The 24,222-nt window shown below is 43.8% G+C and overlaps 2 protein-coding genes across 4 annotated transcripts in view; one reads left to right on the top strand and one right to left on the bottom strand.

Annotated features, from left to right (window-relative positions):
• Nucleotides 1-24,222, bottom strand: part of IMMP2L (inner mitochondrial membrane peptidase subunit 2) — a 1,700,471-nt gene that overhangs the window by 878,535 nt on the left and 797,714 nt on the right. The window lies entirely within an intron of this gene.
• The window catches only part of LRRN3 (leucine rich repeat neuronal 3), a 116,878-nt gene continuing 112,122 nt past the window's right edge, over nt 19,467-24,222 (top strand). The window contains exon 1 of the mRNA XM_063927285.1: nt 19,467-19,787. The gene's annotated coding sequence lies outside the window, so the exon portion shown is untranslated. The remainder of the gene's footprint in view (nt 19,788-24,222) is intronic.

Raw genomic sequence — 24,222 nt, 5'->3', positions numbered from 1 at the left:
GCTTCTGAAACATTCACATATCTTCTCAGACCAGTGCAACTGAAGAAGCATCGCCAACCCGATTTGTGTCTGCCACTGAATCTGGCCCACTGTGAGAGGCTGCAGGTTACCTGAATTCCCCGTTTATATATAATGAAGAAACCATTTTTATTATTGCCCCTCCTCTCTCATTAATATGTAAATTAAATGACTAGTCAGAGGAAAACTGGAGACTTGCATCACATACTGTGTCTAAGTCTGGACACAGAACTGCACCTACCATAAGCTGGTGCAGGCTTCAATGATGCGACTTATGGTGCCTCTAAAGATGAACTGAGCAGTGTTACAGCGCCTACAGACGCTGGCAATGCCTACAGATGCTGGGTGTCTCAGACCTTGTACATTTGGGGGTGTGGTATAAGACAGCTACATTCAGTAGGGTTACAGTCATTAGGTCGCCCCCATATGGTCAACAGACAAAAGGTAGACATGGACAAAAGGTTGACACAAAAAAAGTCGACAAACTTTTTTCATTTTTGGGCTTAGTGTGGATACTTTTGTCATCTTGTAGAAATGCATCTGCTAGCCACGCTTCGGGCGCGGTGTCTTGCTCCGCTCTGCTCGCCACAAGGTTACTAAAGCTTATGATTTATGACATGGATAGTCTACTAAGGAACAAGTCCAAACACATGAACTCCCCCCCAAAAAAACATGTGCTAACCATGTGCGTGTCGACCATTGTCATGTCAATCATATGAACATGTGACCTTTTGAACCAGTCAACCCTTTCCAGAGTCAACCTTTCACATGTTGACCTTTTTGTCCATGTCGACCATATGGGGTTGACTTCATGACTGTCGACATATAGTCTGGATCCCCACAATCAGATGCACAGTGTACAACAGGAAAGAGCCTTTTCAGTATCAGTAGCACAAAGTCGCAGACAGTTCTATATGTCAGATTTCAGCTGTCTCACTTACTTGTGTGATCTTCCAGACCTATTTAGAAGTCAGTGTTATAATATGTCACTTATTTTTCCGTATTTGGGTGAGAGAAGAAGGTGAAGTAAGTGATTTTTAAGTCCAAATGCCAATTTGCAGTTCTAAATTGAGCATGTAAATATAGTGAGATGAATTATGCAAGTAGGCCATATAAGGAGAATAGATTCCGGTTCCTGTGACTCTCTATTGCAAACCTATGCTGCATTATTTGACCTTATATAATAGTATGCTAGAATATTGTTAATACATGTTTTTTAGAGACATCATTTATTCACAATTTACTAAAAGTTGATTAAAAAAAAATCACTGTATAAACTTGAAATTGTAATTGAAAATAGGTATTGAAAAAATTAGGCGAATAATAAACTGCCAAAAATAACCGGGGTTATTGCATGTGAATGCGCAGTAATCCTGGTTTCTGTGCACTGTGAAAGGGGCCAGGGGAAATATCCCAGGTCGAGCAACCCAGGATTTCAACCCGTATTTAAAGCAAGGTTAAATACGGGTCAGATCCGGGTTGGTATGCGGTGTGACTGGGTTGCCAGGTCTGATCTCCAAATACTATCTCCGCACGTGACGCAGTGACATCGTCGACATGGCAATATGCCGTGCTGGGGCCACACAGCCCTCCATGTGCTCACCAGAAAAAGCTGCGGGCACTGCAGCGAAACGCGTCAGGTATTGACTCCAGCTCACCATTATCAATTGGAAACTCTATGGGCTATCTGGACCTTTAGTGGACTTTGAACTATACCTACAGAGGATTGGGAAAACAGCATCTGCCCACTGGTGATTCTACACATCTACTCAGCATTGAGGACTCCGCAACCTGGTGAGGACTCAGGATCCCAGGGTTTAACCCCCCCTCAAAAAGGGACGCTATCCAGAGGATCCTTCTCCTCCAGCGGTAACCATTGTGGTAATTATCACCATCAGGACTGTGCCATCAGCCCTAATTCTCCTCTGCATTTATTTATCTCTAGTCCACATGAAATAAGGAACGGACAAATCACTGTACTAGCCCTTTGGTGTTCTGGATGTTGTGAAATTTTATCCATTTCTTAATAAGTGTTGTTGATCAAATATATTAATATATATATGTTTTTAAATAAATGATCCTTTTTTCCCACCTTCAGCCCACGAATCTCCATGTATATCAATTAATTTTACTTATTACATTCAATACGGTTTTGAATATATATTGATGTTTAAGCGCTGCTAATTGTGTTTGTTGTATGCTCGCCAGAGGTAGCCTGACTGCCATTAGGTAACGAGATGAGATCCTCAGACCCCTTGTGAGACCATATGCTGGTGCGGTTAGCCCTGGGTTCCTCCTAATGCAAGACAATGCTAGACCTCATGTGGCTGGAGTGTGTCAGCAGTTCCTGCAAGACGAAGGCACTGATGCTATGGACTGGCCAGCCCGTTCCCCAGACCTGAATCCAATTGAGCACATCTGGGACATCATGTCTCGCTCCATCCACCAACGCCACGTTGCACCACAGACTGTCCAGGAGTTGGCGTTTGCTTTAGTCCAGGTCTGGGAGGAGATCCCTCAGGAGACCATCCGCCACCTCATCAGGAGCATGCCCAGGCATTGTAGGGAGGTCATACAGGCACGTGGAGGCCACACACACTACTGAGCCTCATTTTGACTTGTTTTAAGGACATTACATCAAAGTTGGATCAGCCTGTAGTGTGTTTTTCCACTTTAATTTTGAGTGTGACTCTAAATACAAACCTCCATGGGTTAATAAATTTCATTTCCATTGATAATTTTTGTGTGATTTTGTTGTCAGCACATTCAACTATGTAAAGAACAAAGTATTTAATAAGAATATTTAATTCATTCAGATCTAGGATGTGTTATTTTAGTGTTCCCTTTATTTTATTGAGCAGTATATATATATATATATATATATATATATACAGTCCAAAATGACCCTGCACTCCTCACGCTCCCCAGCGTTGATGTAAACTGCTCCCGTGCCTTTCCTCCTGGAACTGCGTCCCATATACAACTGCTGGCAATAAGGACGGCACTTGAAGACTTTTAAAAGTGGTGAAACCAAATGTGCTGTTTTTTCAACGTTTCGGGGTCGCAGCCCCTTCGTCAGGATGCATAATAGTCACAAAAACAGTGTTTAAATACCTGTGCAAAGAGAAGGTCCACCCCGCTGCCTCCGTCCGCGCTGCCCGGGTCCCGGTGCTGACGTCACTCCGCCCACAGGATATGACGCGACTCCGGCCCGTCCGGCTGGCGTGGTGAGGCTAGGACAGAGGTAACCAGGGAAACCATCAAACATTGCTGCGACCAACCAATCCGGTCACAGCCTATTGTAAACAGTGGTGATAATAAATATTAAAGTGACCTGTGCTTAACATCAACTAATCCGTGATGATTTTCCCTTTTGTTACTGATCAAACAACAATATATAAGTACAAAGATACATAAAATGACGATCGTACCCAATTACTACCCGGCAACTGATAATTATGGCAAGCTGGTGCTGCACATGATAAACCTGGTATCTACATAATACTTATATCTCCTACTGTTAAAAGCCATTTACCATAAACACCTACACAATACTACATTACTCCCATGGTTACTAGCTAGAGTTAAATCCTGCCAAGCTCTAACACGACAAATGGAATCTACAAAAAGCATCTTAAGCTGAGGGCTTCATTTAAACCCTTAGGAAATTGTGTATTTAAAGTAAAAATCCATTTTGCTTCTACCTGTAGAAGTTTCTTTGACCTATCACCCCCACGTATGGAGAATGGTACATGATCAATTATTTTGTAGCGTAATGTCGCCATCCCATGCTTTGCTAGCATAAAGTGGCGTGCCACCGGCTGGTCACTATTGCCTGATTTGATGGCTTCGCGTATGGCATACCGATGTTGTGCCATCCTCGTTTTAAAGGCACACTCAGTTTTACCCACATATGTCAATCCACAAGGGCACGTTAATAGATAAATGACAAATTTAGAGTCGCAAGATAAGGGGTATCTTATAAAATACTTCTTCCCTGTGTGAGGGTGTTGGAAGGTATCTCCAGCTACAAGATAGCTGCAAGTAGTGCAGCCACTACATTTGTAGCACCCATTCTTGCGTTTAAGAAAATTCAAGTTAGATTGGCCTTTACTGAATTTAGATATATCAGTTCTAACCACATAATCCCGTATATTACGGCTTCTAGAGTAGCTAGACAATAGTTTTGACTGAAATACATCTCCTAATTCCCTATCCGAAGCTACAATGGGCCACAGCTGTCTAGTGCGTCTAGCTAGATTTGTACTGCTGGTGCTGTATCTTGTCACCCAGAGAAGCTTACCCTTAAGTTGTTTTTGTTCACCAGATTTTAACAGCTGCTGGCGTGTGACTCTTAGTGCTTTACTCTTAGCTTGTTCCAGGAGATCCAGCGGGTATCCCCTTTCTCTAAATTTAAAGACCATCTCCTCTATTTGTCTATCTCTGTCTGCCTCTACGTTGTTAATACGGCAGACACGTAAAAGTTGGGAATATGGCAAACCCCATACTGTGGACTGCAGGTGGAAACTATCGAATTTCAATAAGTTATTCCTATCGGTAGCCTTTGTGTATAGCTTAGTGTTGATGACCCCCTCCTTGATCGATATGCATACATCCAAAAAATTAATCTGTTCCTCACTGACATCCATGGTAAATTTAATCGGGCTCTGTGTGGAATTATGCTGTGCTATAATGGCCAGTAATTGTGATTTGTTACCTCCCCAAAAAATCAGCACGTCATCAATATAGCGCTGATATAGGCATAATTGTGACGAAATGGCTGTGTTTTGGAGGAATAACTCCCTTTCCACCTCCCACATAAATGTGTTGGCGAATGCCGGAGCTACAGCAGAACCCATAGCGCAACCTGTGCGCTGAATGTAAAAGTTATTGTCATAGAGGAAATAATTATGCGTCAATGTGTACTCTAGCAGTGTCAAGAAAAACTTGATGTCTGGGCCTGAATATCTCTGATTATTAGTAATAAGATGTTCTACTGCTAGGATCCCCGCCCCATGGGGGATACTTGTGTATAGGCTTGTCACATCAATTGACACCAGGACCACATCACGGGGTACTTTCCCCATGGCTTCAAGGAGTCGCAATAAAGATGATGTGTCCTTGAGATGTGTAGGCGTATTTTGTATGCATGGTTGGAGGAAACTGTCACAATAGATTGATAAGGCTTCACACAGGGAGCCCCTGGCTGATATAATCGGTCTGCCAGGGGGTTTCACTGAATCCTTATGAATCTTTGGGATAACATAAAAAATGGGCACCACTGGGAATTCCACAGTTAGTGCTTTACTGACCGCTGTAGAAATAACACCATCATCTACTGCTTGTTTTAGTAAACCATCCAGCTCTCTCTTAAATTTAACAGTGGGATCTTTATCCAACCTTAAGTACGTATTAGTATCAGACAATAAACGTAAACATTCTTTTTTATAATTGACTTTATCAAGAACCACAATCCCCCCTCCCTTATCAGCCTGGCGAATTATGATGTCTTCCCTTTTGCCTAGGGCTTTTAACGCATCAAATTCTGCTTTAAACATATTGGGATATCTTTTATCCATAGTATCCTGTTCTGAATTCTCTAGCATGCGGCTGAAAGTCTTAATCGATGCATTTGAAGTGTAGGGGTCAAAGGTAGATTTATTTAATTTTCTCACCTGCGGTGGGAGCGTTGTGGTTCCTATAGGTCCTGTCAGCACCTAATTTTTAGCAAAATGTTCTTTCAGCTTCAAAGTCCTAATAAGCTTATAATTCTCCACTTTGCGTTGAAATGGGTCTGCTGATGACGTAGGGATGAATGAAAGTCCCCTGCTTAACACTTTAGATTCCATTTCCGAAATGTGACCTGTAGACAAATCAAAAATTAACTGCGTTTTCCCCTCGGCGGCTTGGCGCCCGAATTTGCTCCTCACCTGCCGCCTTTTTTGCCCCCCTCGCCTCGTTGGGGCACCTCTCTTCCAGCCAGTATCGCCCTGGTCCGCACCCCTAAAGGGATTTCCCTTCTGTTTTGTGGGGTGCCCTGTGCGTGCTCCTCGGTCTCACTGGCTGATGTACTTGAGTAGTGAGGACGCTGGAACCTACGTCTGAAAAAAGGCGGTTGTCCACTGCGAGACTGTGTGGCTTGATTGCCCAGCCATGAATATACCTTATGTTGGTCGTAATCTTGCTGGACTTTTACTCTCTTCTGTTTTTTAAACTTAATGAGGTCCACCTTATATTGTTCAACCTCCTCGGAGAGTTTACTTAACCAATCTGGTACCGGGACCTTTTTCAGGTCATGCTCCGTCTCAAACAATGCTATTTTGTTCCTAGTGATAGTTAATTCCCGGGTAGATTCTTCGATTACTAGTAATAACAAGTCCATCGAGCATTTATTTAGGACTGCTATCCACCTCTTACAGAAATTAACATCATACCGACCAATAGTTGGCATATTATGGATACGAAATCCACGTGGGATTTGCTTAGCTCTGTGATAGTCCGAGAGGGTCATAGCATGATAAAGAAAATCAATTTCTCTCTTACGTAGTTTCAGAAACTCTCTGTAAGTGTCCTCATTGGACGTCCTCAACTCCGTGTCAAACATAGGTTCCTTACACAGAATGTTTTCTGCCTCTGCTTCAGAAAAGCTGAGCGTGTCGTATGTGTCACATTGCAGGAACAGGGTAGCACCCTCCGCTGCTGTATCACCAGTGCTGGACATATTGGGCAATCACAAAATATGCACTGCCCGTGCAGTGTGTCCAAACAATAATTAGTGCAATAAAGTGCTGAAAAGTGCTGGTGCAGAGGAACCTCCTGCGAATGGTTAATAGGGTATATAAAGGGTGCCTTGGTCTTACCTAGGGGATCTCTGTGGATACAGGGATCCCCTAGGTAAGACCAAGTCACCCTTTATATACCCTATTAATCATTCGCAGGAGGTTCCTCTGCACCAGCACTTTTCAGCACTTTATTGCACTAATTATTGTTTGGACACACTGCACGGGCAGTGCATATTTTGTGATTGCCCAATATGTCCAGCACTGGTGATACAGCAGCGGAGGGTGCTACCCTGTTCCTGCAATGTGACACATACGACACGCTCAGCTTTTCTGAAGCAGAGGCAGAAAACATTCTGTGTAAGGAACCTATGTTTGACACGGAGTTGGGGACGTCCAATGAGGACACTTACAGAGAGTTTCTGAAACTACGTAAGAGAGAAATTGATTTTCTTTATCATGCTATGACCCTCTCGGACTATCACAGAGCTAAGCAAATCCCACGTGGATTTCGTATCCATAATATGCCAACTATTGGTCGGTATGATGTTAATTTCTGTAAGAGGTGGATAGCAGTCCTAAATAAATGCTCGATGGACTTGTTATTACTAGTAATCGAAGAATCTACCCGGGAATTAACTATCACTAGGAACAAAATAGCATTGTTTGAGACGGAGCATGACCTGAAAAAGGTCCCGGTACCAGATTGGTTAAGTAAACTCTCCGAGGAGGTTGAACAATATAAGGTGGACCTCATTAAGTTTAAAAAACAGAAGAGAGTAAAAGTCCAGCAAGATTACGACCAACATAAGGTATATTCATGGCTGGGCAATCAAGCCACACAGTCTCGCAGTGGACAACCGCCTTTTTTCAGACGTAGGTTCCAGCGTCCTCACTACTCAAGTACATCAGCCAGTGAGACCGAGGAGCACGCACAGGGCACCCCACAAAACAGAAGGGAAATCCCTTTAGGGGTGCGGACCAGGGCGATACTGGCTGGAAGAGAGGTGCCCCAACGAGGCGAGGGGGGCAAAAAAGGCGGCAGGCGAGGAGCAAATTCGGGCGCCAAGCCGCCGAGGGGAAAACGCAGTTAATTTTTGATTTGTCTACAGGTCGCATTTCGGAAATGGAATCTAAAGTGTTAAGCAGGGGACTTTCATTCATCCCTACGTCATCAGCAGACCCATTTCAACGCAAAGTGGAGAATTATAAGCTTATTAGGACTTTGAAGCTGAAAGAACATTTTGCTAAAAATTAGGTGCTGACAGGACCTATAGGAACCACAACGCTCCCACCGCAGGTGAGAAAATTAAATAAATCTACCTTTGACCCCTACACTTCAAATGCATCGATTAAGACTTTCAGCCGCATGCTAGAGAATTCAGAACAGGATAAAAGATATCCCAATATGTCTAAAGCAGAATTTGATGCGTTAAAAGCCCTAGGCAAAAGGGAAGACATCATCATTCGCCAGGCTGATAAGGGAGGGGGGATTGTGGTTCTTGATAAAGTCAATTATAAAAAAGAATGTTTACGTTTATTGTCTGATACTAATACGTACTTAAGGTTGGATAAAGATCCCACTGTTAAATTTAAGAGAGAGCTGGATGGTTTACTAAAACAAGCAGTAGATGATGGTGTTATTTCTACAGCGGTCAGTAAAGCACTAACTGTGGAATTCCCAGTGGTGCCCATTTTTTATGTTATCCCAAAGATTCATAAGGATTCAGTGAATCCCCCTGGCAGACCGATTATATCAGCCAGGGGCTCCCTGTGTGAAGCCTTATCAATCTATTGTGACAGTTTCCTCCAACCATGCATACAAAATACGCCTACACATCTCAAGGACACATCATCTTTATTGCGACTCCTTGAAGCCATGGGGAAAGTACCCCGTGATGTGGTCCTGGCGTCAATTGATGTGACAAGCCTATACACAAGTATCCCCCATGGGGCGGGGATCCTAGCAGTAGAACATCTTATTACTAATAATCAGAGATATTCAGGCCCAGACATCAAGTTTTTCTTGACACTGCTAGAGTACACATTGACGCATAATTATTTCCTCTATGACAATAACTTTTACATTCAGCGCACAGGTTGCGCTATGGGTTCTGCTGTAGCTCCGGCATTCGCCAACACATTTATGTGGGAGGTGGAAAGGGAGTTATTCCTCCAAAACACAGCCATTTCGTCACAATTCTGCCTATATCAGCGCTATATTGATGACGTGCTGATTTTTTGGGGAGGTAACAAATCACAATTACTGGCCATTATAGCACAGCATAATTCCACACAGAGCCCGATTAAATTTACCATGGATGTCAGTGAGGAACAGATTAATTTTTTGGATGTATGCATATCGATCAAGGAGGGGGTCATCAACACTAAGCTATACACAAAGGCTACCGATAGGAATAACTTATTGAAATTCGATAGTTTCCACCTGCAGTCCACAGTATGGGGTTTGCCATATTCCCAACTTTTACGTGTCTGCCGTATTAACAACGTAGAGGCAGACAGAGATAGACAAATAGAGGAGATGGTCTTTAAATTTAGAGAAAGGGGATACCCGCTGGATCTCCTGGAACAAGCTAAGAGTAAAGCACTAAGAGTCACACGCCAGCAGCTGTTAAAATCTGGTGAACAAAAACAACTTAAGGGTAAGCTTCCCTGGGTGACAAGATACAGCACCAGCAGTAAAAATCTAGCTAGACGCACTAGACAGCTGTGGCCCATTGTAGCTTCGGATAGGGAATTAGGAGATGTATTTCAGTCAAAACTATTGTCTAGCTACTCTAGAAGCCGTAATATACGGGATTATGTGGTTAGAACTGATATATCTAAATTCAGTAAAGGCCAATCTAACTTGAATTTTCTTAAACGCAAGAATGGGTGCTACAAATGTAGTGGCTGCACTACTTGCAGCTATCTTGTAGCTGGAGATACCTTCCAACACCCTCACACAGGGAAGAAGTATTTTATAAGATACCCCTTATCTTGCGACTCTAAATTTGTCATTTATCTATTAACGTGCCCTTGTGGATTGACATATGTGGGTAAAACTGAGTGTGCCTTTAAAACGAGGATGGCACAACATCGGTATGCCATACGCGAAGCCATCAAATCAGGCAATAGTGACCAGCCGGTGGCATGCCACTTTATGCTAGCAAAGCATGGGATGGCGACATTACGCTAAAAAATAATTGATCATGTACCATTCTCCATACGTGGGGGTGATAGGTCAAAGAAACTTCTACAGGTAGAAGCAAAATGGATTTTTACTTTAAATACACAATTTCCTAAGGGTTTAAATGAAGCCCTCAGCTTAAGATGCTTTTTGTAGATTCCATTTGTCGTGTTAGAGCTTGGCAGGATTTAACTCTAGCTAGTAACCATGGGAGTAATGTAGTATTGTGTAGGTGTTTATGGTAAATGGCTTTTAACAGTAGGAGATATAAGTATTATGTAGATACCAGGTTTATCATGTGCAGCACCAGCTTGCTATAAATATCAGTTGCCGGGTAGTAATTGGGTACGATCGTCATTTTATGTATCTTTGTACTTATATATTGTTGTTTGATCAGTAACAAAAGGGAAAATCATCACGGATTAGTTGATGTTAAGCACAGGTCACTTTAATATTTATTATCACCACTGTTTACAATAGGCTGTGACCGGATTGGTTGGTCGCAGCAATGTTTGATGGTTTCCCTGGTTACCTCTGTCCTAGCCTCACCACGCCAGCCGGACGGGCCGGAGTCGCGTCATATCCTGTGGGCGGAGTGACGTCAGCACCGGGACCCGGGCAGCGCGGACGGAGGCAGCGGGGTGGACCTTCTCTTTGCACAGGTATTTAAACACTGTTTTTGTCACTATTATGCATCCTGACGAAGGGGCTGCGACCCCGAAACGTTGAAAAAACAGCACATTTGGTTTCACCACTTTTAAAAGTCTTCAAGTGCCATCCTTATTGCCAGCAGTTATATATATATATATATATATATATATATATTTATTTATCATGGGGCCCAGAACATGCACTCTCTAGTGCAGCCGTGGCCAACCCGCGGCTCTTTCATCCTCCGCATGAGGCTCGATCCGCTCCCGGCCACCGCTGCCCGACACACAGCAACTTCTAAGGCTTAGAAGTTGATGTGTGTTATCTACGGTCTCTCCTGCCCCTCTGACTCCTGTGGCGGTGTCTAGCTTCCGGACCTTGAGCTCTGATGGGCTCACGGGCCAGCGCTGAATTTAAGATAGACACCGCCACCGGAGTCAGAGGAACAGGAAAGGCGTGCTGCGCTCTCCTCCCCTCCCCTCATAGCAGCAGCACAATGGTGAGCAGCACTTGGGGGGGGGGCACTGTGGGGACATGTGGATCTGCACTGGGGGCATAGCTGGCACTGTGGGGACATGTGGATCTGCACTGGGGGCAGAGCTGGCACTGGGGGCATGTGGATCTGCATTGGGGGCATACCTGGCACTGTGGGGGCATGTGGATCTGCACTGGGGGCATAGCTAGCACTGTGGAGGCATGTGGATCTGCACTGGGGGCATAGCTGGCACTGTGGGGGCATGTGGATCTGCACTGTGGGCATACCTGGCACTGTGGGGGCATGTGGATCTGGCACAGGGGGCATAGATGGCACTGTGGGGGCATGTGGATCTGCACTGGGGGCATACCTGGCACTGGGAGCATGTGGATCTGCACTGGGGGCATACCTGGCACTGTGGGGGCATATGGATCTGCAGTGGGGGCATAGTTGGCACTGTGGGGGCATGTGGATCTGCACTGGGGGCATACCTGGCACTGTGGGGGCATGTGTATCTGGTACTGTGTGTCAGGTTCGGTTTGGTTTGTGTCCCCGGAGGGGGCGCTAGTGAGTCAGTGGAGGTAGGATGGAAGAAGTGAGGAGGCTGGATTGGATTCCTGCGCATGTGCGCGATGTTGTTTATTAAACAAAAGGTAAAACAATATGGCAGCAGGAATACTTGCAATAACAAACAACAAATGTAATGGATATGGTGCAGCGTGGAAGCTGAGAGTCTATGGCAATAACAGTATGGCTGAATAATTGATCAAGGGATCGATATGCTGGTATGGGAACCAGAGATAGTTAGACCGTGGAGCCAGCAGAGATGGTAATAATGGTAGCAAGCCTGGTAGCAAAAGCAGGAGACGGGTGTAAAGTTCACAGTGCTGTTGGAGATTTCACTGGCAGCTTGCAGGCTGATGCACAGGTGGAGATGATGAGATGCACCTGGAGAGAGAGTCTCTACTGCAGAGGGCTGGAGCACACTGTAGCTGTGAAAGGTGTGGAGCCTGATAACAGATGCAGGGATTGCTGGTGCTTGTAGTTCCACGGTGGTATCGGAACAGGTTGGAAGGCAAACAGGAACACAGGGGAACTGGAGAGCGGATCCAGACACACGAGTCGCAGGAGTGACACAAAGTCCAGGACAAGGATTGACTCACCCTGCTGCTCCTGATATACCCCTCGGTCTGCAGGCATTGGCTGGAGTGGAAACGAGGAGGTGCGGCCAAGCTCCGGATTGGCTGCCACACTAGTCAGAGGAAAACTGTCATGGAGGCACCCATGCCGCGGCCCGGCGGGAACGTGCTTGCACGCCCGCTGTCAACAGGAGCGTTCCTAGGCCCAGGATGGCATCCAGCAACAGGGAGACTAGCGACAGCAAGACGTAGGGACCCCGGACGGAGGCCGCACCGACGGACAGATGCAGCTGTGGTAAGTCGATTCCTGACAGTACCCCCTCCTTCATGGGTGGGCCCCGAACACCCACGTGGCTTGGACGGATGAGTTCTGTGGAAGACACGGACCAACCTTGGAGCATGGACATCTGCAGCATTTACCCAACTCCTCTCCTCAGGACCATAACCGGACCAGTCGATGAGATATTGCAGACGACCATACCGGCAACGAGAATCCAGAATCTTCTCAATATCGAACTCGATGCCCCGCTGGGTTCGTATTCTGGGACCAACTGGAAGAGCTCTTTGGAAACGATTCAGGACTAAAGGTCTGAGGAGAGAGACATGAAAAGCGTTAGGTATTCGTAAAGAAGGAGGCAATTTGAGTTTGTAGGCCACAGGACTGATAACTTTTTCAATGGAGAAAGGACCAATGAAGCGTAGCGCAAACTTCATCGATGGTACTCTAAGACGAAGGTTCCGAGTGGAAAACCAAACCTTGTCATTGGGTTTTAGGCTAGGAACTGCATGTCTTTTGCGGTCGGCAAAGAACTTATATCGACTGGAAGCTTTTTTGAGAGAGGCACGAATCTTCCTCCAGATTGATGAGAACTGACTTAAAACAGAGGTGGCTGCAGGAACATCGATGTTAGGAAGGTCTTGGAAATCTGGAACACGAGGATGTTGTCCATATACAGCAAAAAACTGAGTCATTTCGGTGGCAGTGTGGTAGCGGAAGTTGTGAGCAAATTCAGCCCACGGGAGCAGGTCCACCCAGTCATCTTGTGAAGATGAAACATAAAGTCTTAAAAAGGTTTCCAACTCCTGATTTACCCTCTCCGTCTGCCCATTCGTCTGAGGGTGGTAGGCTGACGAAAACTTGAGGTTGACTTGCATGGCAGAACAAAGGGCTCTCCAAAATCTTGCCATGAACTGAACTCCACGGTCAGATATAATTTCAGTGGGTAGTCCATGTAAACGGAAAATCTCCCGTAGGAAGATTTGAGCAAGTTTTGGAGCAGAAGGAAGACCCTGGAGTGGAACAAAATGGGCCATTTTGGTAAACCTGTCGACCACTACCCAGATGGTATTAAATCCTTGAGAAGAGGGAAGGTCAGAGATGAAATCCATGGACAAGTGTGACCAGGGATGGCTGGGAACTGATAACGGCTGTAACTGACCTGCCGGAGACTGACGGGGAGTCTTGTGCTGAGCACACTTGGAGCAGGACGCCACGAAGTCCTTGATGTCGACCTTCATCTTCGGCCACCAGTAAGTTTCGGAGAGGAACTTGAAAGTCTTTAGGACACCAGGATGCCCAGTGAATTTAGAGTGATGAGCCCAAGACAGCAACTTGGGACGGAGCTCAGGAGAAACAAAAATCTTGCCAGGAGGCAGAACAGGAGTAACTTGGGACGAGGCAAACACAACTGGATTTAGAATGGAATGCGGAACTGGATCGGACGTCTCTTCTTCGGATTCCATAGATCGGGACAGAGCATCTGCTTTGGTATTCTGAGAACCTGGGCGGAAATGAAGCTTGAAGTTGAAACGGGAGAAGAACATAGCCCACCGGGACTGGCGAGGATTAAGACACTGGGCTGCTTTTAAGTAGAGCAAGTTCTTGTGATCCGTGTAGATGTTGAATGGAAACTTTGCCACTTCCAGGAGATATCTCCACTCCTCGAGGGCCAGCTTGATCGCCAGTAACTCTTGATCACCGATGGAATAATTAGCTTCCGCAGGAAGGAATTTGCGAGAGAAGAACCCACAGGGATGAATCTTCCCATCAGCTCCAATTTGGGAGAGAACAGCTCCAACTCCCACTGTAGAAGCATCTACCTCCAACTCGAATGGCTTGTCAACATCTGGTTGCGACAGAACTGGAGCGGACATGAAAGCTGCTTGATTTTTTGAAACGCAGCTAAGGCAGCTTCTGACCAGTTAGAATGATCTGCCCCCTTTCGAGTTAAGCTGGTAATAGGAGCAATGAGAGTTGAGAATCCTCTAATGAATTTCCTATAATAATTAGCGTTACCAGAAATCGCTGAATGGACTTGAGAGTACTCGGAATAGACCAATTAGCAATAGCCTCTAACTTTGTAGGATCCATCTGGAGATCCGATCCAGAAATTATATACCCTAAGAAGGGTATGGAAGGAACTTCGAAGGTACATTTAGACAACTTGCCGTAGAGACGGTTCTCACGAAGACGTCGGAGGACCTCACAAACTTGTAGGCGATGAGAAGAGAGATCTTGGGAGAAGATGAGGATATCATCCAGGTAAACTACAAGATATTTATACAGAACATCACGGAATATTTCGTTAACAAAGTGCTGGAACACTGCTGGGGCATTGCTCAACCCGAATGGCATTACTAAGTACTCGTAATGACCATCCCGAGTATTAAAAGCTGTCTTCCATTCGTCAGCACTTCGGATTCTGATGAGGTTGTAGGCACCGCAGAGATCCAACTTGGTGAAGATGCGGGCTCCCTTGACTCTATCGAATAACTCAGTGATGAGAGGTAATGGATAGCTGTTTTTGACGGTAATATCGTTGAGACCCCGGTAATCGATGCATGGACGTAATCCTCCATCTTTCTTTTTAACAAAGAAAAAGCCCGCACCAGCGGGTGAAGACGAAGGGCGGATGAACCCTTTCTGTAAATTCTCCCTGATGTATTCACTCATTGCCTCGGTTTCAGGAACGGATAACGGGTAAGTACGCCCTCTAGGTGGCTTCTTGCCGGGAATAAGGTCAATGGGGCAATCCCACTCTCTATGGGGCGGCAGAACATCAGCGGCCTTTTCACTGAAGACGTCAGAGAAATCTTGGTAGGCCACAGGAAGACTTGACTGGATTTTAACTTCCTTACAGGACGAACTTGGGCTAGACAGGACTGACGGCAATGTGAACCCCAAGAAGTCAGTTGCAGTGTGGACCAGTCAATCTGCAGATTATGTAGCTGGAGCCAGGGCATACCCAAAACGATCTCCTGGGTTGCTTGAGGGATGACTAGGAACTTAATTACCTCTGAATGCAAGAACCCGACTCCCAGCACCACTGGCCTGGTTTGATGAGAGATGTAACCCTTGGAAATTCGGCTACCATCCACTGCAGTGATATAGACTGGACAGGTGAGCTCACAGACAGGTAGACGGAACTTATCAACTGCAGCTTGAGTAATGAAATTTCCAGCAGCTCCACAGTCCACTAATGCGGTTGCAGATTGGAGTCCAGCCGTAGTCTCTAAAGTCACAGGAAGAATAAGGTCTTGGTTTGAAGGAGCTTGTCTAGAAGATCCCAACTTGACTCCTCCTTTACAAGTCAGGATCTGGCGTTTCCCGAACGCGCTGTACAAGAATTAATTTGGTGACCTGTAGCCGCACAATAAAGACACAGTCTCTCTCGAAGTCTTCTTGACCGCTCCTCAGGGGTTAAGCGGGACCTATTAATTTGCATAGGCTCATCAGAAGGTGGAGGCTGAAATTGTGCTGAAGGTACCATTCTTGACTTGCGAGGCTCACCACGAGCACGCTCACTATTGCGTTCGCGAATGCGAGAGTCCAACTTGATGCACAAGGAAATTAACTCTGGTAATTGCTCAGGAATGTCACGGGTAGCCAGTTCGTCTTTGATCCGATCCGAGAGTCCATGCCAGAAGGCTGCTACCAGGGCTTGGTTATTCCACTGAATCTCTGCGGCTAATGTCTGGAACTGGATGACGTATTGGCCCATACTGCGGGTACCTTGATGAAGTTGGATAAGATCTGCAGAGGCTGATGTTGCACGACCCGCTTCATCAAAGATGCGTCTGAAGATTGACACAAATTCGGTGTAGTTATTCATCAGGGGGTCAGCACGTTCCCACAGAGGAGACACCCAACTCAAGGCTGATCCAGAGAGCAGAGAAATGATATAGGCAACCTTGGATCTTGGCGTGGGGAAATTGTGTGGTAACAACTCGAACTGGAGTTCACACTGATTAAGAAACCCGCGACATAGCTTCGGACTGCCATCACATTTGCTGGGCACGGGCAGGTGCAAGCGTGACACTGGAGTCGATGCAGCCGGTGAGGAAGAGCCCACAGCACTTACAGGTGCAGGGGTAACTGGAACTGAAGGAGCAAGTACACTAGGCAGAGATTGTTGTAGTGTATCCAGACGGGATGACATTCCTTGCAGGAACTGGAACATCTGCTGCTGCGCAGCCTCTTGACCATCCAAACGGGAGACCAGATTTTGTAAGGCCCCTGACCCCACATTCTGACCACCATCCGAGTCCATCGGTCCTGGACTTACTGTCAGGTTCGGTTTGGGTCCCCGGAGGGGGCGCTAGTGAGTCAGTGCAGGTAGGATGGAAGAAGTGAGGAGGCTGGATTGGATTCCTGCGCATGTGCGCGATGTTGTTTATTAAACAAAAGGTAAAACAATATGGCAGCAGGAATACTTGCAATAACAAACAATAAATGTAATGGATATGGTGCAGCGTGGAAGCTGAGAGTCTATGGCAATAACAGTATGGCTGAGTAATTGATCAAGGGATCGATATGCTGGTATGGGAACCAGAGATAGTTAGACCGTAAAGCCAGCAGAGATGGTAATAATGGTAGCAAGCCTGGTAGCAAAAGCAGGAGACGGGTGTAAAGTTCACAGTGCTGTTGGAGATTTCACTGGCAGCTTGCAGGCTGATGCACAGGTGGAGATGATGAGATGCACCTGGAGAGAGAGTCTCTACTGCAGAGGGCTGGAGCACACTGTAGCTGTGAAAGGTGTGGAGCCTGATAACAGATGCAGGGATTGCTGGTGCTTGTAGTTCCACGGTGGTATCGGAACAGGTTGGAAGGCAAACAGGAACACAGGGGAACTGGAGAGCGGATCCAGACACACGAATCGCAGGAGTGACACAAAGTCCAGGACAAGGATTGACTCACCCTGCTGCTCCTGATATACCCCTCGGTCTGCAGGCATTGGCTGGAGTGGAAACGAGGAGGTGCGGCCAAGCTCCGGATTGGCTGCCACACTAGTCAGAGGAAAACTGTCATGGCGGCGCCCATGCCGCGGCCCGGCGGGAACGCGGCATGCTTGCAAGCCCGCTGACAACAGGAGCGTTCCTAGGCCCAGGATGGCATCCAGCAACAGGGAGACTAGCGACAGCAAGACGTAGGCACCCCGGACAGAGGCCGCACCGACGGACAGATGCAGCTGTGGTAAGTCGATTCCTGACACTGTGGGGGAATGTGTATCAGGCACTGTGTTGACATATGTGTATCTGGCACTGTGGAGGGGGGTATATGTATCTGGCTCTGTGGAGGCACCCTTTTTTTTTGCATTTTTTTATGTATGTGGCACTGTACTGGGGCATTATATATATGTGGCACTGTACAACAAGACTAAAAACGGGGTTATGATATGAGGTCATACTCCTACAAATGTCATACCGAAAGGAGCACACACAAAAATGGGGTGTGGCTTTGTGAAAACTAGGACACGCCCCCATTTTTGTGTGCGAGCCTACGGTGCACGCTTGATAGTGGCTCTTGACCTTTACTACGGCTCTTTTCTGGCTCTTTGCCTCTGACTGGTTTGCCACCCCTGCTCTAGTGGCTAGCCAAGCCAGTGTAGCAGGTGGTCACACCCCCCTCGTGAGACTGGCCACACCCCTAACCATGGGCCCTTACCACAGCATCCCCTGTGGGCCCTTTATGCCCCAGTCCGACACTGGCAAAAGATAATATATGTTATAGTTGTTTCTACACATATACAGTATATATGTATATACACACACACGTGTGCGCATGTGTGTGGTATACCATGTCGACATACCGAATGTCAACACTAGAATGTCTACATGGTCTGAATGCCTACATTCAGTATGCCTAAAATGGGCGTGCCTTCTATTGGATGGGGGCATGGCCTTGCATCACATCCCCAGTTTTCATCATTTGGGGGGTGACCGTCGCTCCCTGATTAGCTGGACAGCTCCCTGGCTCACTTCCTTGCACTGTTTAGATGCAGAGATCACCTGCTGCTTTGCAGTGCAGAGCAATAGTAATCAAAGGCTCTCAATCTCCATCCCCACTCCACCTGCGGGACACTGCAGCCCGCGGATGGGACAGCAGGATAGTGTCCGGATAGTAGGACTGTCCTGCTGAAATAGGGGCAGTTGGGAAAGAGAAAAGACTAAAAAAGCAGAGGTGTGCAGTTATAATTCTGCAGCAATACAAATTTGGGCTAAATATTTGCCTTTTATACTTTTATAGTAACAGCCAAGGACTCAGTCATATCATTCTTATACAGCAGTATTTACAACTACAATATCAAACTATAAGCTGGCCACACTGTACATATACAGCAGTGATAATAGTAATGTTGAAGACATATTTAGAATAATGCTCCAAAGTTCTTTTACATAAATCACAAGTTCTCCAGTTTGTTAAACCAGATATTTCAAGTTTTCAATATTTTAATATATACATTACCATGTCTTGGTATATATTAAAGCCTGGAGATATCCACTGAATAACATTACTATAAAATTTTAATAAAATGCATTCTTGGTTCCAATTTTAAACCCCATTTAAATATCTAGCATAAATGTATCTGTCTATTAGTTCTTAGTGGACTGTAATATGCTTAATATGTAATACAGTATGTTGCTATTTGCGTACACTGTATTTTGTTTCTTTTGTGTTTAAACTTTATGACATCATTCATCTGGGAAGTTTTACATGCTAATAGAGAAACTGTAGCTGGACATGTAAGCAGAATTGTGTTATTTTACCTACTGTACAAATAGAGGGGAAAAGGCTGGTTTCATATATTTGTACCTAAGCAGCGATGTCATATAATAGGCATGTTGTTTCAGCCAACCAGACTACAGCAGCTGTGAGTACTGTATCTTGGCACTGTGAAGCTATTGGCTCCTCTCTGGGGAGTGGAGGGTGTTCAGTTATTAATGATCGCTGAGCAGGCAGCACCATGTCAGTGTGACAACTGATAGGGTGAATGATGCAGAACTAACCACCAGCACCACAGAAAGGAGAAGAGGAAGCGGCTACACAAGCAGCATCTCTGTATTGGATTGTCGGCATCAGCCACAGAGAAACAAAGCACTGGCAGCTATGAGGGATCTCAGCAAGCAGCAGGCAGCTCTGTTCATGCTGTAGGATATGTGCAGACAACTAGAAATGCGCCTATTTACACCAGGGCTTCACTGTGTATGTACTGCAGTCTGAGGGATGTACAGAGGATGCACACTGTTCTTGGAGGGTGAGTTGTCAATGATATATTATCACAATCCTTGTCTTTCCATTGTAGTTTCTTTCATGTGTGTTTGCAAAGACAGACAAATCTAATAAAATAACCATAGACAGTTTTTTGGGGGGTTTGTAACAAAACTGTGTTTGCTATACCATACTGAAGTCCTGGGAATGAAGATGAAAAATTCCAATTGATGTTTCATCTCTGCTACACAAGCATTAGAACAACGTACAAGGGGGATGTTTAGCCATGTTTAGTGTATTCAAGAATGTAAAGGCTGAGATCCCGCTGCCTGAATGAGCATATCACACACACAGCTATTGGATTTCTGCCAGGCTACATCTTAGGGATTGTGCTAAATGACTTCCCCTAAAACACATCCTTTTGCCGGTCTGAAGAGACAGCGTGACTAGCCGTTTGCTAATGCAGAGCTGATTGACGCATGTTAAATTTAAAAAAAATGATTTATATTAGCCACAGAAGCACTAATCTCCTAGAGCAATTATCAGGCTCACACCAGGGAAGCTTTTAAGGATAGTTTTAGTGTTTTCCATATCAATTGCTTTGTTGTCCTTTTCCACACAAATGTCATCACTTGGTGAGCTGACTTTAACATATCATTTAACCATAAAAGATGAGGAGCACATACCTAAAGCTAATGGTTAATGAGCAGGCAGTGTGTTCCCCTCCAACACTTGGGATTGGGCAAGGCAACAGAAGCCTGAAGTCAGAAGCCCCTTTGGGAGAGGCAGCATGCTTACAGATATGGTTTAGTTGAAAGGAAATACACATATTAGTGTAGCATGGCAAGCACACATTCCCAGAATAGCATTCAGTGTCTGGTATTAGGAGGTGTTAATATAATTCAGTGCTGAGACTCTGAGCCAGAGCTCTGGAAGAGCTTTGGAATTGTTTTCCGCTGTCTTATTTATCAATAAATGTTTTTCAGGATTTGTCTCTGATTTGACTTGCTTGTGAAGCCTTACAGTGTATTTCACATGGCACAAAGTACAGTGTGCCTGATTCTTCTATTGTCCTACTGACTGAGGCAGATACAACCTGCTGCTGGGCTCTTCCAGTTTGCTTCTGTAACTGCCCATTAAGTGTTATTACCAGCATAAGCTTGCTAAGTAATGTAATATATAAAAGGAAGCGTCACCCACACACAGTCACCGTACTACAGATCCATCAATGTGCAGAGGTGTACTGTGTGCGTGGATAGACCTCGAACAATGCAGGTGATGTTGGCCACTAATAAAATGTCAATGCACGAAATTTCCAGCTAATCCCTTAATCATAAAGGACCCTGCCGTTAGCTGCTACGCACACAAGCTTTATGATGTCAGTACTGCTTTGAAATATTAAAGTGAGTAGACTTTACTATATGATAGGAGAGCAAGCTTTTCATTTTCCTCTGATGATTTTGCCAATGCTCATATCATAAATTATGTAATCCAAACCTACTTATGTTATGACATGTTCCCTATGTGTCTCTTTTATGTCAGCGATATATTAAGATATATGCAGAACCACCGCGATTTAAGTTGGGGTACAGGTGCCAAGAAATTGATTTTTGCTCAAGGCAATTCAAGTTTCCTATTTTCAAAATAATATGTGGTATATAATAAATGATATTTTGATTGGATATACTACTGTATATATAAAACCTTATTCTATTAAGCAGTTTCTTATCTCTTCTACATAGACACAAGATACCACCTGCTACCTATACGTAGAAAAATACAGTACATATGGCAGATGAATATTTATAGAAAGCACTTGGAAGTATAAATACATTAAACACAATAACAAAACCAAAGGATTAAACGCTTGCCAAAAGAAAAGGTTATGTTTGCACAATTATACCAGGACTCAAAATTTGCTGTAAATCACTTCAAGCGTTCGGAGACTGGTAAAGAAGTGATGTATATTAATTTATAGATTGAGTAAGGACTGGATGACACAATGTAATCAGAAACTGAGCATGTGCCAGGAAATGTATGGAATGCTAAATAAGAATAATGCTACCTAGATAATTCCAGACAGAGGGAAACACATTATGGTTTTGGCAGGATATCAATGATCGTAGAATAAATACAGCATATGTAAATCATGTTACAACCAAGATAAATGTTTATATATACTATAAACAGATTAAAAGCAGTTTGTAAAGGTATACAGAATAGCTTGAATTTCGTAAAGTTGCATTAAATGGATTGTTTTCTGACCAGCACCAGTCATATTCTATTGCTTATTCGATATACACACAGTACATTTGTTTTACTAACCATATGTACAATGCCTGAGGGCTGCATTTACTGTATCCATATGAAGTTAGTACAGTACAGAATAATGTACTTCAACATTTATTGAGAAAGTATAGAAATATAACAAATATAACTAATACACTATAAAAAGCCCAGCAACAACACATTGCAATGACTTAATTATGTAAAAAAAATATAACATGTAATATATATTTTCTATATAATAAATATGTCCCAAATGGCATATACTGTCCTTTTCATCTTAGAATACCATATTCCTGATTACATTCTATAGTGAAAATAAGATTCTAGCCATCCACACAGCCATTATTATGTCCCAGACAAAACAAGACATAATCCAAATTTCTGCAGTCAGCAAAGGTTACTTTGGCATAGAGTTCAAGTCTGTGAAGAGACACGCACACGTGAATGTAACTAAATATTGTATGTTTCTATGGCAATGATGCTTACTGATTCCGGTGCTCATCTGAGTGGTCATTGGCTTTTAGATGACATCACACTACTTCCATAAAGGACAGAATAGGTTTTACATTACTATGAATATTCATGGATTTTAAATAACCCTGCAATACAATTTAAAATAGAGCTTAGTGTGATCTAAATGCTAAAAACCTTCTGTTTTCAATCTACAAATGGATTAGACAAACTCAGAAGAACCTATGTAATTACATTAGTGTGAACAGCACCCTAGCAACCACAAAAAAGCAAAAATACCTTTCCTGTTCAATCCCTTTTTTTTTTTCCTCCATTTTTTAATTTGAAAAGCACTTCATATTCTAATTGGTGAACATTGCATTTGTTATGTACCTCTTCTCTGAAATAGCCAATTAAAATGAATCCATATATTTCTGCACACAGCTAAAAGTCTGATGAATATGCAGGTCAATTCCTTGACAGGGGCTCCTGCTAGATGTTAGGTCTCTGGCTCCTTTAGGTCAAAAGAGGCATTTTAAAGGTCAAGAAAAGACATCTAAGAAGCACCATCGTATTTCTTCTATAACCCAGATTCTCACAAATACAATACAGCTTTTGCAATTTTAATTGGAGACTGCCGTCTATATATAAGCACATTTTTTGGACCAGTATTGTGAGTTCAAAAACAGAAATGTCAGTACACATTTCAATTATGGAAATAAAGCAGAAAAAAATGTTTTTATGATATAGAAACAGGTAAATTTGACTGTTAACACATTCCTGTAATGCACATGTCTCTTATTGGATATATCTTTCATTTATATTAATTTAGATGTTATAATCAGAAATTCTTTAGCTGTATAATATGAAATTGTGTTGAGGTTATTATTTTGCCTGTTTTAAAATAAAAGGAGAATTAGATTATGCACCCCATTTACAAATGTTAAGAAAAAATATCCATTAACTAAACATAGTTGTTTGAAATTCCCTCTTGAAAAGTATACAAAAAAAATGTCAGATATACATTCAGCATTTTAAAATAATACACAGTATTAGTACTGTGTGTCTTTATTAGTAGTGCAACTGTAAACACTCCCTAAAGATAAGTAGGGGTACATTTACTAAGTAGTGATAAGAGCGGAGAAGTGAGCCAGTGGAGATGTTGCCCCATCAACCAATCAGCACTGAAGTAACATCTATAATTTGCATACTATAAAATGATACTGAACTGCTGATTGGTTGATGGGGAAATATCTCCACTGGTTCACTTCTCCGCTCTTATCACTGCTTAGTAAATGTACCCCTTAATATACTGCAATGGTATTTTAAAACACCTTGGTGTTCCAGGACCAGCTTGGTTATAAGTATGAATACAGAACACTTTGGTAATTCTCAGTAGTATATCCTTAAGTTATTCATAAATTAGATGATACTGTATGCCATATTTAAGCAATTGTCTATAGTCATGTGGTCTCGATATACATCAGGGTAGTATAAAAGTTACAATCTTAACAGAAAATATCTAATAGTAATTTTTCCCAGTGGAAATGTTTAATTCAACTTATACTATATAGATTATAATAAAATGCAAAAGCATAATTTTACTAGAATAAATAATTTGCTAATACAGGTTGAGTATCGCATTCCAAAATGCTTGGGACCAGAAGTATTTTGGATATCGGATTTTTCCGTAGTTTGGAATAATTGCATACCATAATGAGATATCATGGCGATGGGACCCA

Source organism: Pseudophryne corroboree, chromosome 6, assembly GCF_028390025.1.
Source record: "Pseudophryne corroboree isolate aPseCor3 chromosome 6, aPseCor3.hap2, whole genome shotgun sequence".
NCBI lineage: Eukaryota > Metazoa > Chordata > Amphibia > Anura > Myobatrachidae > Pseudophryne > Pseudophryne corroboree.
The sequence above is the reverse complement of the archived record's forward strand: the minus strand, read 5'-3'. Positions and strand labels throughout refer to the sequence as shown.